A 15,264-nucleotide genomic window follows, 5' to 3' on the forward strand; every position below is an offset into this window, starting at 1 on the left:
AAGGAAGAGCTGGCTTTAGACAGGCCTCTTGTACTATCTGTAATAACTTCAGAGAGGAAAAGAATGACTTGCTGAAATACAAATAAAATCCAAATCCTCATTTTGGTGAATAAATTTGTAGTTCTTTTTCCTCAAAGCTACTTTCATAAATATAAGGAAAAATAAGTTTGAGTTTCATTCTCCTATTGGTTCCTTTCCCTGCTTAAGTAGCAGAAGTGCAGAAAGACCTCAGATCTACAAACTTGAAAATAAGAAAGATCACTGCTGACCAGGGGTTGGCACACACTATTCAGGCAGGGAAGGCTTGTTAACACGATGCAGAGATGGGGGTTGAGCCGGCTCCAGTGTAGATGAGAATGACAAGCTCATTGCAGCAGATAAAAATGAAGACACTCCTTCCTGGGATCACGTCTGCAGAGTGGCTTGTATTCTGGCAGCTTCGGAAACAGGAGGGCAAGCAGGCCTGGCAAAGGCACCCATTCCATTCCCAGCTTGCTCAGCAGCTGGCCACTGGGAGAGACTCTGCAACAGTGTTCAATCCCAGGACAGGAAACCCTCTCTCCAGGATTCTCCTTTTGCTTGGATCTGAGAAAAAGAGAAATAAAATAAAATTTAAAAAAGAAGATGCTAGCAAGCTCTCACCAGAACATGAATTTAAATTGTTTTTCAAATGTTGGGCATGATTTGACCTGATCTCCTGTCCTTGCATTGGTTCCTCTTAAAACCAAAAGCGTGAGCTGGCTGGGTAGAGGTTCAGTTTCGGTCACTGAACAAAACCCCAAGCTATTTAAATTCAAACAGGATTGACACAGTTCTAGATTGGGTTAGGTATCCTGCCAGTGGAATCAACTTATCTTGGGTAAGTATGGAAAGATTGAAAGCTTGTGCATTTGACATAGCATATTTTAGCCACGGCCCTCAAAATATTTCAGAGACAGGCTTCACTCATATAAGGAATTAAGCACATGTAGTAATGAGATAATGTACCACTTAAGAGAAGATAAGGAAAGAGATATTAAAGCTAAATATATGTATAGTCTGTGACCACATTTCTACTCCTGGGTAAGTACCCAAGAAAAAGCATATGGAAAATACATGTACAAGCCGGGCGCGGTGGCTCACGCCTGTAATCCTAGCTCTCTGGGAGGCTGAGGCGGGCGGATTGCTCGAGGTCAGGAGTTCGAAACCAGCCTGAGCAAGAGCAAGACCCCGTCTCTACTATAAGTAGAAAGAAATTAATTGGCCAACTAATATATATATAAAATTAGCCGGGCATGGTGGCATATGCCTGTAGTCCCAGCTACTCGGGAGGCTGAGGCAGCAGGATGGCTTGAGCCCAGGAGTTTGAGGTTGCTGTGAGCGAGGCTGACGCTATGGCACTCACTCTAGCCTGGGCAACAAAGCGAGACTCTGTCTCAAAAAAAAAAAAAAAATACATGTACAATATTGTTCATAGCAGCTTAGCTGCCTGCTATGCATATACCTGACATATAATAGGTGCTCAATAAATGTGTAAAATTGAATTGAACACATCTTTATATCCCACATGTGACTTCACAGGCCAAGTGACAAATACTAGTTGTGTCATCACTTAAAATTTCTAGCATATACTATAGATTAAATACTTTAAGCAAAACCATTTTATTAATAATTTCCATTTTAATCTATACTTAGATGATAAATTAATAAAATATACTATTAATAAAATATCAGATTGAGGTATTTAGGAATAATTTATTCAAGCTGAAGATAACTCTGCAGAAGGGCCCATTAACAAAGAAAGCACAGAGTTATAAGAAAATAAATTTTTAAAATGAACACTCAGCTGCTCCACTTACTGCCTTAGCTCCCAGAGCTGCTCTGATACTGTCTCACTTTAAAAGCACTTTCTTGCAAAGGTATTGGTTTTGGTCAGCCCAAAGTCTGGTAGTTGTGAAAATAAAGTTAATGATATAGAACAGCCCTGTCCAATGGAACATTCTGTGATGATGGAAATGTTCTATATCTGTGCTGTCCAGCACGGCAGCAATAGACATAGGTGGCTATTGAGCACTTGAAAAAGCAGCAGATGATGACAAAATGTGCCCAACAGAGCCCAGGAAATCCTAATATTTCATGCAACTGGAAGGAACAGAAAACAGATCTACAATTAAATGGCCCCAAATATTCCTAAACGTTTGCCCTCAGTCATTTTAGGTGGTCTAATATTTTCTTTCAAAACTTGTAAAGCAGTCACAGGCTCAAATTTTAAACCAACACGTCTGCAGATTTAGAGAAGTAACAAGTCCTTTAAGCCAAAGACTGTACTCAAACAACAGAAAACTGTGTCTTTGTGTTTGTTTTTTCTTTTTCCTTATAGCTAGCTAGGCACAAAATTAGTTCTGTTTTTTATTGCTGTTTGACAATGGTTATTGTCCAGACTTTTCTTACTGGCCCCATGTTAACCTACTTTTAAGTTTCAAGGCTACATACCTGGTTGACAGAGTTCAGCATGAATAGCAGTCACCAGGAAAAGAGGTCACAACATTCTTTCAGAGTGGAAAACAAAAGACAAACAAAAAGAAAAAAATCCACCCTGCACTTAAAGCTGCTTTAGCCATTCTGTGACCCGGATTAGAATATCAGAGAAACAAGTGACCGCCACCTAAAAGATTTAATGATTAACACCCATCACTTGGGCTAATATTTTCATAGTAGCCGCCCATCTCCTATCAGTTATTTATGGAAATCTACAGATAAGTTGTTTTTTCCCAGACTCAACCTCAAAAGAATGTTTCCTCTGCTGTCTCAAAGTTGGAATCCTCCCCCCACCCCTCCTGTGGTTGTCTGGTTAAGTGCACAGTAGAAAGCACTGAGTCCTCTCTGGAGGTTTCCTTGGCATGAACTTTCCACCTTTTCAGGGCCAAAATATCTGGTTCATAGATAGGCTATCTTAATTTAGGAAACAAACATGACTCCTTTCTATCTCTGAAAAACAAAGGATGTCTTCCAAGAATGGCCTCACCTGACTCTCACCACAGCAGGTAAACATCCAGGAGAGCTTCCACTTCAAACAAAGGGAATGGTTTTGTTCAGCGCCAAGGTCTGGCACTTGTGTAAAATCAAAGCTAATGGTAGAGAGCAGTGCTGTCCAATGGAACATTCTGTGATGATGGGAATGTCCTATGTCTGTGCTATCCAATATGGTAGCCGCTAGATACAGGTGGCTATTGAGCACTTGAAATGGGACTAGTGCTACTGAGAAACTGAATTTTCATTTAATTTAATTTAATTTCCTTTTTAAGTAGGCATGTGTGGCTAGTGACTACATTGGTCAGTGCAGGAATACAACAGTGATTAAGGGCTACCTACCCTGAACTAGGCTCACTGGATTATTTCTCTAATCCTCAAGACAACACTTCACAGTCGTTGTTGTTATAATCCCCTCACATGGGAGGGAACTGAGGCTCCCGTGTTGAAGTCTTTGGCAGCAACGGATGAATGGAACGGGTGTCACTTTACCAGCTAGACTGACTTACACTTGAACCCTGTCTCCACCACACCGAACTGCGTGGTGTCTCTGGTCATCACTGGTAAAAACTGAAATCGCAACAAAACCTCAGAGGTGCTCTGAGGATTAAGATGATGAGTGTAAAAGAACCTTCCTCCTGGTGGGCACTCCACAGACGCCAATAGACGCCCCCCCCACAAGAGGGTCGGCAGCAGGGCTTTGCTCACTACCGTGCTGCCTCCTCATGAATTCAGTCCCCAAATTCCACCTCGTTCCTGGGAAGTCATGAATGGCAGAATTACACTGGGTGAGCCTGATGTTAAATATTTAGTAGAAACATTGGATATTTTAAGCAACCATGAGGAAAATATCAACAATGACACTTCTGCAGCACTTTGAGAGACATATCTTTCCCCCTCCTAGTAAAGATGGCATTTTATGGTAAAGGACTCATTTCTGTTAGCTAAATCCACCTGAGGAAGCTTTTTCTCATCTCCTTCACCTTGGTTGCAAAAACACTGAGTCAGGAAAAGCTGTACTAGAGGGAGAGGCAGCCAGAAGTTAGCCCAGCCATTCCAGCAATTTCACTATTAGGTGAATGGAAATTTCCAGAAGAGAGAGCTCACTTAACTAACCCCTAAAAAACCTGTCAGACTAGATGAAGTGACCTTGGGAAATGTTAGACTAGATAAAGTCCTCATGGGAAGGAAAAGTCAATACACATAGAGATATAGATTGTAACAAAGTATTTTATTTGTATTAAGAAACAAAGCCATGTTAGAGACACAGAAATCTGATTCAGCATTCTTTTAACCTTACACTTTGCAAAAGTATCAAATGTCTCTCTCTTTTACTTATTTATGTGACAAGGATTAAAGACAATAAATTTTAGTCAGTGTAAGCCATTCATTTGAGAAGAGAAGAAAATCTCTTCTCTTTTGAATTATGATTTCTTAATGTTTGTTGTATCATCTTTTTTAAAAGAGCAATAGAAATTCTTGGTAAAAAATACAAAGGAACAAGAAGAGAAAAGTAGAAATCACCTGTAATTCCACTGGCATCAATGAATGACCAATGTTAATGTTTTCTAAATATTTGGAACATGCCATTCTTAGCCTTGTGTTTTCTTTTGTGTGTATGTGTGTAAATACAGATACAATTCTTTTTAAAAACAAAACTGGGATCATACTAGTATGCAGCTTTGTCATCTTATTTCTTGAACTTAATGTATTTTATTTTATTTTATTTTATTTTATTTTATTTTTTTTTTTGAGACAGAGTCTCGCTTTGTTGCCCAGGCTAGAGTGAGTGCCGTGGCGTCAGCCTAGCTCACAGCAACCTCAAACTCCTGGGCTCAAGGGATCCTCCTGCCTCAGCCTCTCAAGTAGCTGGGACTACAGGCATGTGCCACCATGCCCGGCTAATTTTTTTTTTTGTATATATTAGTTGGCCAATTAATTTCTTTCTATTTATAGTAGAGACGGGGTCTCGCTCTTGCTCAGGCTGGTTTTGAACTCCTGACCTCGAGCAATCCGCCCGCCTCGGCCTCCCAGAGAGCTAGGATTACAGGCGTGAGCCACCGCGCCCGGCCAAACTTAATGTATTTTAAATGTATTTCCACCTCTTCCTCTATAATATAATTTTTAATGATTGTCTAATATTCATTGTGTGGAATCTATCATATGCTTTTAAATTTAATTTCTTATTTTTTTTCTTCACTATAACAAGCAATGCTACAATAATAAATATTCTGGGACCTAACAATTTTTTATTCATTTTCATTAATATCTTTGGTATAAATGTAGATTTTGGAGTCAAAGGGTATGCAAAAATATAAAGTTTTAATACGTGTTAATTTCCTTTCAAAGAGGTTATGTCAGTGTACATACATACTTTTTGGAGTATGTGAGTGTCCATTTTCCAGAAACCTACACCAGATATTATTGGTTCTGAAAACTCTTTTGGCAAAGCAAATGGTACAGCAGTATATAAATACTGCTTTGTTGTTTTGTTTCTTTGTTTCATAGTAAAGCTGGCCATTTGTATTTTGTGTTTTGTAAATTGCTTATTTGATCCTTTGCCCTTTTCTCTGCCTTGAAGTACTCATTGTTCTCAAATTTGTGTGTGCACATTCTTTGCCAGTTTATAGTTCCCCTTTCAATTTGATAAATGCTTATTCTCTTGCATTTTTCTGGAAAGCAATCCTATATTTCATGTCATCTATACATACTTTTAAGTTTATCTCCTACTTTTGAACAGTAATAACTAGCTGTTTCTGTTGTTGTTTTGTCTCATTATAGTGGCACTGTCAGAACAGGGTGACATAATGGTGGAAAAACATGGAAATTTGTTTTCTTCCTTACTATAATGAGAAGGTTTCTCCTCCACAGAATCTGGTAAGTCACTGTAAAATATGATGTATTTTGTGATAAAAGTATCCTTCTATTCCTAGTTTTATTATTTTTAAGAGAAAAAAATTTTATCAGTTATTGATTTTGAAATTTAACTATCTTGTCAGTATCTATTACTGTGATTATTGGGTTTTATATCATTTGGTGCTTTACACTAATAAACCTCTTTATATTGATCCAACTCTTAGATAAACTATTTTTATTTTGATTATTCTTTATTTTGATTTTGATTATTTTGTATTATTTTTAACAAGTTACTGGACTTATTTTGCCACTTTTATCCCTAGAATTTTTAGATCAACCAACCTTCCTTCCTTCCTTTCTTTCTGTTTATTTTTTTGAGATGGTCTCACCTTGTCACCTGGGCTAGAGTGCAGTGGCATTATCATAGCTCACTCCAATCTCAAAATCCTGGGCTCAGGCGATCCTCCTGCCTCAGCCTGCCGAGTAGCTGGGACTACAGGCACGTGCCACCATGCCCGGATAATTTTTCTATGTTTAGTAGAGACGGTGTCTTGCTCTTGCTCAGGCTGGTCTCGAACTCCTGAGCTCAAGTGATCCTCTGACCTTGGCCTCCCAGAGTGCTAGGATTAATAGTATTACAGGCTTGAGTCACCACACTGTAGCTTTTTTTTTAAGCTCACCATAGCTTCAAACTCTTGGGCTCAAGAGATACTCCTGCCTAAGCCTCCCAAAGTGCTAAGATTATAGGTGTGAGCAACCATACTCAGGTAGATCTATTAATATTTTCATTTGAATAATTGCATGTAAGTTTCTTTTCACGAGCTAATTCTTGAAGTTTTTTTTCCATTATATTACCTTAAACATGGTATAGAAATATTTCTAGCATTTTCTGTTTTGAAATGCTTTAGAAAGCATAAGAAATAAAAACTTTAAAGGTAAATAATCTGGACCATGCATTTGGGGGGAGAAAAGTTCTCTGAAAACTTTCCATTTCTTCCACTGTTATTCATTTCGGATTTCATGCTTCTTTCTCAATCCATTTAGACTCTTTATAGTTTCTAAGAGAATCATTTAATTCATTCATATTTTCCAGTATTCCATGAGCTTTATAGAATATTTCTGATAAAATACCTACAGTTGTTGCTATGTTCTCTTTATATTTCCTAGTGAGTTCATTCATTTTTTTTGTTTTCCATTTTTCAGAGAACATGCTCTCGGATTAATTTTCATTCCTATTCTTTCTATTTTCTGATTCACCTGTCTTAGTTACATGTATTAACTCCTTTTTCCAGTTGTTGTTATACTTGTTTTCCTGTTCTTTTTATAATTCTTGAGTTGACTAAGAAGCTCATTTATAAAGTTCTTAATAATGAAAACATCTGTGGCTATGAATTTTCCTCTGGGTATCACTCTGGCCACATGACATGAGAAATATAGATATACAATTATCTCATTAATTTTCAGGTAGTATATAATTATAGTTTTCATTTTTTTCTATAACCAAATAATTACTTTAAAAAGTATTTTCTAAATGTCTAAGTCCTTTTCAGATTTAACTATAAATATATATGTATATGTCATACTTTAAGTAGTATTTTTGTTAATCTCAAGCACATTAATGTATTTCTAATCTTAGAATTTATAAGAGGAAGTTTATACAGTTTATCCATTAATCCTAAATATATTTTATAAATAACTTCGAATAAGCATCTGACAATACTCTTTTTAAAGGAGTTATGAAAGTATATTGCACTGTAAAATTTCTGTTTATATAATAAAAGCATTATCTGTGACTTTCATATTGCTTTAAAGCAGATCTAGCATACTATTAAAAATTATGAAATAGGCTGTGCCCAGTGGTTCACGCCTGTAATCCTAGCACTCTGGGAGGCCGAGGCAGGCAGATCACTCAAGGTCAGGAGTTGGAAACCAGCCTGAGCAAGAGCGAGACCCCGTCTCTACTATAAATAGAAAGAAATTAATTGGCCAACTAAAAATATATAGAAAAAATTAGCTGGGCATGGTGGTGCATGCCTGTAGTACCAGCTACTCAGAAGGCTGAGGCAGAAGGATTGCTCAAGCCCAGGAGTTTGAGGTTGCTGTAAGCTAGGCTGACTCCATGGCACTCTAGCCTCAGCAATATAGTGAGACTCTGTCTCAAAAAAAAAAAAGTATGGAATAGAAACTTTCTTAAGGTAATAAGATTTTTATATCAGGATAAAGCAAATTCCTGCCCTTGGATTGATGTGCTCATATGTTTAGATTTGACAACAGCAAAAGCAATTGCTTAATGTGCTGCCCAAGGTGACAAGATTCAAAATAATGACTTTTTATAAGTCCTGTCAGGTAAATAAAAAGACAAAAGCTGAAATAACAAATATGAGACACTGCCAACAACTTTTCAAATATGAAGACACTACAAGTTTCATGTCACATAGAAAGTGCTGAAAATGAGGCCGGGCACAGTGGCTCACACCTGTAATCCTAAATCTTAGCACTCTGTGAGGCTGAGGCAGGAGGATTGCTTGAGCTCAGGAGTTCAAGACCAGTCTCAGCAAGAGTGAGACCCCATCTCCACTAAAAAAAAAAGAAAAAATTAGCTGAGCGTCGTGGCACACTCCTATAGTCCTGGCTGCTCAGGAGGCTGAGGCAGGAGGATTGCTTGAGCCCAGGAGTTTGAAGTCGCAGTGAGCCATGATGACGCCACTGCACTCTAGCCAGGGCGACAGAGCAAGACTCTGTCTCAAAAAAGGAAAGGAAAAAAAAAGGTACTGAAAAGGAATTCATTGTTGAATAGCTTGGTGGAGATGTCAATAAAATAGAAAACAGAACTAGATACAAGGGTTCTTGCCTCTCAGCATACTATTTTTATTTTCTTACACTTTTCAAAATCTTGCACAAATTTAGTGTTTGCCTTGATGTGCAAGTTTTAAGTAGTAAACTTCCAGAGGATTTATATCCGTGTAACTTGTTTCATAAACTGCTCATTTCAGCAGTTTCACATATGGGGAGCTTAATAACTTATTAGTAACCATGGTAATGATGGCAAATAAAGCAGTTTCAATCATTGTGAATTTGTTACTATTTACTTCTAAATGTTCAGAGTTTAGAGAATGTAGATTAAAAGTTCAGATTACTGTTGCCATGAGCAACGCAAAAGGGCACCGAGTCTCCTGAGACAGAAGAAAGAAAGTGATTTCTTTGTGTTTTTTATACTCCGCGACACTATTAAAAAGCAGTTTCTGGGCACATAGTTATTGATCTACTGCTCTGGGGTAAATAAAATACAAGATCACATGAAAAGAAAACACATGTGTTGTTCTTTTGATTCATGCAAGATGCCTTTTAAAGTTCTTCAGAGTCATAAAAGCATATGGTGATATGTAGGCTCCATTTACCTGCAATAAAGCACGAGGTAGAGAAAGAAGGTGGATGTTCCTTTTAAATTTTTACCCCGATTATTCTGTTTGATTATCACAAACAGGAATTTAGTAAACATATAGCACCTGTAAGTAGTATAGTAAACCATGAAACCAGTTCAAATGTGACATTACTCTGTAAATTTTTATTGAGTTTTAGGAAATGTATCTGGCTGTGACACATTAAAAGAAATCAAATAAAACCTTTAATGGCTCAATATGGAAACCTTTTGTAAGATTAAAACCTTGCACTTTTAAAACTAGCATCTAAATTATTTGGCACTACTCAGTAATTTTTCAGAGTCGAAGTTGCAGATTTTCAAACAAATGTGACCCTTCATAATTTAATTTGAATGAAATTGATATGTCTACAGAATAAACAACTTCAAGAGGTTTATAATAATTAGCCCAATATTTTCTGAATAATTAAGAGGTAAAGAAATGATTGTACTCTCTTTAAGCTATCATCAGGCTAAGATACACATGGAGATAAAAGATTTTTGCCTCATTTGCAAACTTAATCTATTTTAACCTAGTGATTCTCAACCAGGGGCAATTTTGCCCCCCAGAGAACATTTGCCAATGTCTGGAGACATTTTTAGTTGTCACAACTACAGTGGGCAGCGATGAGGGTGCCACTGGCATCTAGTGGGTAGAGACCGGGGAAGCTGCTAAACATCCTGCAATGCACAGGACAGCGCCCATGACAGAGTTATCCAGCCCCGAATGTCAATAGTACTGAGGTGGAGAAACTCTGTTTTACCCTAATGGTGCCACTTTCATTGTGTAGATTGTTTTGGATAAGGGACAATGTATTCCTTCCTAAGTTCCCAAATAGTTGTTAGAAATAACAACTTAGGATCTGGTATGTTTGATGCTGACACCATGGTTAATTGGGATCACTACTTTTATTGTTCACATGTATAAATAAATCAGTCATATCCTGAGGAAAACTTCCTAACTATAGAATTAGTGAGTTTTCTCTGCTTAGTGAGTTTTCTACCTGCTTAGGTGACAATGATCAAGTTCAGTCTTGACTGCTGCATAGAAGCTTCTCATCTCAGGACTGCACAGTCTACCTTGAAGAGTTCTCAACTTGGACATGTTTGGCTTGCCTTGAAAAGAATGCAAAGAATTTGCTTTTAACCTTTTACACTGCTCGTCCTGTCTCAGCCTTCCAAGTAGCTGGGACTACAGGTGCGTGCCACAATGCTCAGCTAATTTTTCTATGTTTAGTAGAGACAGGGGTCTCACTCTTGCTCAGGCTGGTCTCAAACTCCTAAGCTTAAGCGATCCTCCCGCCTCAGTCTCCCAGAGTGCTAGGATTACAGGCATGAGCTACTGCGGCTTGCCTGAAGTTTTACTTTGACTTGAGTCTTTTCTCTTTTAAAACTGTCTTTTACTCTATGGTTAGCACAGCATTTTGGTATATTCTTATGAAGGTTCCCCCAATATTATCACCATCAGCCTAACTTATCAATTTATAAATTTCTTCTCTTTTTGTTTCCTTTTATTAATTCCCATTCTCTTTATTTGGGGTTATTTCTGTTAACCCAACTAATAAAAAGGAAGAAATTGCTAGTTAAAGGCCTAAACAGTGTTTCTCTCAAGATTATCATTTAATAAACTCATGGGATACTGGTTAAAATGAGAGATCAGTCTAATATATATAATATATATTATAAGCTTATAATTTATCATTTGCTCTCTATTCTAAATTTACCATGATAAAAAGCTCCTTTATCTTCTTAAGATGGCTAATGAGAAAGTAGAATAATCAAACCTATGATACCTGTTTCCAATCAAATTTCAATTAATGCCATTGTTACTATAACTGATTGACTTTACCTTCTCTCATCTTCTTTATCTGACTTGCTTAATCAAAATTTCATTTTCTTTGTCTGCTTAAGGCTGGTGGGAAAAGATCTATCTATCTTGCCTCAATTTTTAATATAAATTTTGTACTTAGATTTTATGCTCTAAATATCCCCTTGTTATGTGAATACTTAACTGTTAGTATTGAATAACAAGACGGAAAATTTTTTATGAGACGAGTCTGTATGTTTGCAGTACCTTCCCCTTGGGACCAGTGGGTTGATGCCTACAAATGCTATTTGGGGAGGAAGCCACCTCTCCCTTCCTTATGTCACCATTAGGGTCCTGTCAGCCCTCACTTTCCACAACATCCTCCCATTTATTACAGTGGGGCTGTTTGAAAGCACCTTTAATTAAAATGCATGGACGCTGCCAGGATCACTGTGCATTTCACTCACCATCTTGCACTAGTACCTAATATTTGGCCCTTGCACGTGACAAGTGCTCAAAGTTTGTTTATAATAATAATGTTAAATTACATATTTTTGATGAAAAATTGGAGTTTGCGTAGCTTTGGATATATTGCGTGGTTCTAAAAGGTCTAGCTGGAAAATAATAATAACTGATTCTGGGATTTTAAAAAGTCTTAATAAGAATTAGGATCTTCTTAATCTTAACCACTTTTTATTTTAAATAAGATTTGAGCAACAGAAACATTTATTAAATTTATTAAGGGCTAGATGGCATAATCTAAGTAAAAGGCATGGGTGTGCTATGTAAGAGCGGTCGCAATAACTTCAGGGGTTAGTAGCATCTGGGCACAGAACTGGTCATCTTGGCCTCATCCTGGTGAGCTGGGGACTAGCCCTTCTTGCAAAATCTCACTTAATGTTACTCTACCTGTAGTATTGGGCTAATGACAGTAGCTACCTCATAAGATTTTGTGAGTATCAAATGAGGTCTGTATGCTATGTGATAATTCCTGGTATATCATAGGCATTCAATGAAAGCTAATTATAATAATATTACTAATAAATTATACAACATGTTCACAGTTTGAGGAAAAAACGGAGCAAGTGTTGGTGAGGAATAGAATTCAAAGACAGACCAGTGAAAGTGAAATTTCCAACCTGCATGAAAACTATTGAGGCAGGGCAGTCTGGGCTGAAGGTACAGACATGTGTAAGGAAACCAGCCCAGGGCAGGGTGACCCCAAGAACAGACTCCAGTTAGTCCATTGCAGGTAACGTCCTCCTGCCAGAACCCAAGGGCTGGCAGCCTTCTCTTCTGTGGTAATACTCTTGGGACCGAGGTATAGGCTAGTCTTAGGCTGTGTCCTGTTTCCTTCTTTCCTAGTGCTTCAATTTTGGCTTCTCCTGTAAGGGCAAGAAGCTATTCACAATGCAAGAAATACTCTGCTGCGAGTGAGGGGAAAGTCTAGGGATAAAGACGACACGCAGTAAATACAGATGGGCTTCTCCTTAGATAAACTATCCTGATGACGGTGACTTGTTCATTGTGTCCTTAAGCTTCTACTACTTGAGGTTTCACTCCAAGGCCTGCACTATTAAGTGTCTAACACGGTGTCTTGTACTTACTAGGGATATTACACAGGTTAGCTGAATTGGATCTGAAATATCCTTCAAGTGTCTACTATATGGTCAGCACCATTGTAGCCAGGGGCACAAGTGTCCTTGACAAGTACAATGTATGAAACTCACAAATAGATAAGCACAGTACAATGCTTTATTTTTAAAAATCTGTAAAGTTTCCAAAGAACACAAAAAAATGCAACGACTATTATCTGGAGCATTGGTGAGAGTTTCTAGAGGAAGTGATGTTCAAACTGGGTCTTCCATGAAAGATCAGGTGGGAGAAGGAGGAGAAAGACAACCCCAAGAAGATCCTATATTGAGACACAGGGCAGAGGTGTGTGTGTGTGTGTGTGTGTGTGTGTGTGTGTGTGTGTGTGTGTGTGTGTGTATGTTTTAAGGCTAATCAAGTGAAGCAGTGGGAGTGGAGAGGCCTGTATATTGTTTGTGGGTGGCCACAGGGTGGGACTGGAGCGAAGGGATTGAGAGGAGCTGGAGCAGCAGGTAGAGACCAGACGATAAGAGCTCTCACAGGCTCTGCTGAGGAGTTCTGACTTCATCTGGAGACCGAGACAGGCCAGATGAGATTTCTAAGTAAAGACACTCAGGTTCGCTTGTAGGACCCCGACAGTGCACGGGTGTGGGGGACACGCCACGATGCCAGCCGTGACCACTTGTGGGGAGTCAGGGAGGAGACTGGCTCCTCAGTCATGGCAGTGGCAGGTGACAAGGGAGGACAAACTTGAGAAACCTTCAGGAGGCAGAACCCACAGGCTTCCCCGCCACTGCTCACGGAGAGGAAGAGAGAGCAACTGGGGGCCATCGAGGCTTCCAGCCCGAAAACCAACCGAGCGGCGGAGACACTCCTGCTCTGCTGGTGGGGTGCAGACGCAGGGGAGGAGAGAAAGGACTGCGCCCAGGTCAGCTGGAGACACGTCCAAGCCGAGGGACCCGCGGGCCAGCGCGGTGGAGGGAGGCAGCTGAGTGCTCCTGCCTCCGCGGCGGCCTTCGGACGCTCCTCTGCTCCCAGTCAAGCTTGCCCCGCGGTCCCTGGATCTGATCTACTGCGGCCGCCACCTCCCTCTCACCCTCTCCCAAGAAAGCTGTGCTTCTCCGCGCTTTCTCCGTCACCTCGCTCCTGAGGTTTCTTTCTCTCCCACTGTCTGGCGTCCGTCCGTCCGTCCATCCGGGAGCCATTCCTGAGGGTTCTTTTTCTCCCACTGTCCGGCGTCCGTCCGTCCGTGCGTCCGTCGGTCGGGGAGCTGCCTTCCGGCGCCCGCGCCGCGTCAGCCCTGGCATCCTGGCCCCGCGCTTGCAGGGGTTGGAAACTGCGCGGGGCAGGCGAGCTTGGTGAGCCCCAAGAAATCCGCCGGCCTCCAGTCCAGGGGGCACCTCACACGTGGAAACCACCGAGGGCCGCAAAGGGCGGCATGAAGTGCACGTCGCCTGTCGCCTGACTTTGTTTCCCGGCCTCTCCTCCCGCTGTCATTCACTCGTTTTAGGGATTCCCTGTCCCCGTCGCGCCTCCAGAGCCTTCCCGGCCCGGCCTGTCGAAGCCCGCACGGGCCGCAGTACAGCAGCCCTACATGGGGAAGGACGGACACGGGACTCACTGTCACGGATGCCCCTCCTGCCTCCCATCGCCCTTCTCCTTGTCGTTTACACTGAAGCCATTTCCACGTAGAAATTGTCGTTAGGCACCACCAGGGCCGATCCATGGCAGAGAATCCAAACTCTCTGTTGTCTCAGATCTGAACCCAACTTGGCTTCCCAGATGCAGCGACACGGACGCTGAGCCGTTCCTGCAGCCAGTCCCTGCAGTCACCTCGTCCTTCCTCTGTCCTTTGTGTTTGTTTTCATGCCATTTCCTGAACTTGAATCCTGTGAGCTTTCATGGTTTACCTTTAAACGTCTTAGCCATTGTTCCAGGTCTGTCTTGATTATCACTTCCCTTGAGAATCCTTTCCTTTCTTTTGCTTTTGTTGGAGAGTTTTAGGATTGACTTGTTCAATCCACTTATTTTTCATTCTCTCCTCCTGTGTTCCCATAGGATTTTGTTCACATTCATGCACACTTTTATTGCCAACAAAATTCCTGAATCACAGAGACTATATTTGGTTCATTTTGCATTTCCCATGGCCCAAGAATTTAATTGTTGAATAAAACTGAATTGACTAATCATAATCACAAACTGGAGTTCTAAGAAGCCCAAAAATGTTGGGAATGAAATGTCTTGTGGTATATTACATTTTCCCCCTCATTCCTAGCCAGGAAAAAAAAAAACTAAAAGAATAACAACAACAACAACAAAAACCCCAACTTCCAGGATCTATCATAAACAAAGAATCCTAGTTGTTGGAGTATTTCTGTCTCCATCCTGATATTTTGTACCCTATTTTAAGATGAGAAAATCTTATGAAACTAGCGTATTCAAAAGGTTCATCTGGCCGGGCGCGGTGGCTCACGCCTGTAATCCTAGCTCTTGGGAGGCCGAGGCGGGCGGATTGCTCAAGGTCAGGAGTTCAAAACCAGCCTGAGCAAGAGCAAGACACCGTCTCTACTATAAATAGAAA

The 15,264-nt window shown here is 40.2% G+C and overlaps 1 non-coding gene across 1 annotated transcript; it reads left to right on the forward strand.

Annotated features, from left to right (window-relative positions):
• The first annotated feature begins 393 nt into the window (after nucleotides 1–393).
• Nucleotides 394–533, forward strand: LOC142866117 (small nucleolar RNA SNORA7). Its single transcript, XR_012916177.1, has one exon. It is a non-coding gene; the product is annotated as a small nucleolar RNA SNORA7 (small nucleolar RNA).
• Nucleotides 534–15,264: the final 14,731 nt, after the last annotated feature.

Source organism: Microcebus murinus, chromosome X (genome assembly GCF_040939455.1).
Source record: "Microcebus murinus isolate Inina chromosome X, M.murinus_Inina_mat1.0, whole genome shotgun sequence".
Taxonomy (NCBI): domain Eukaryota; kingdom Metazoa; phylum Chordata; class Mammalia; order Primates; family Cheirogaleidae; genus Microcebus; species Microcebus murinus.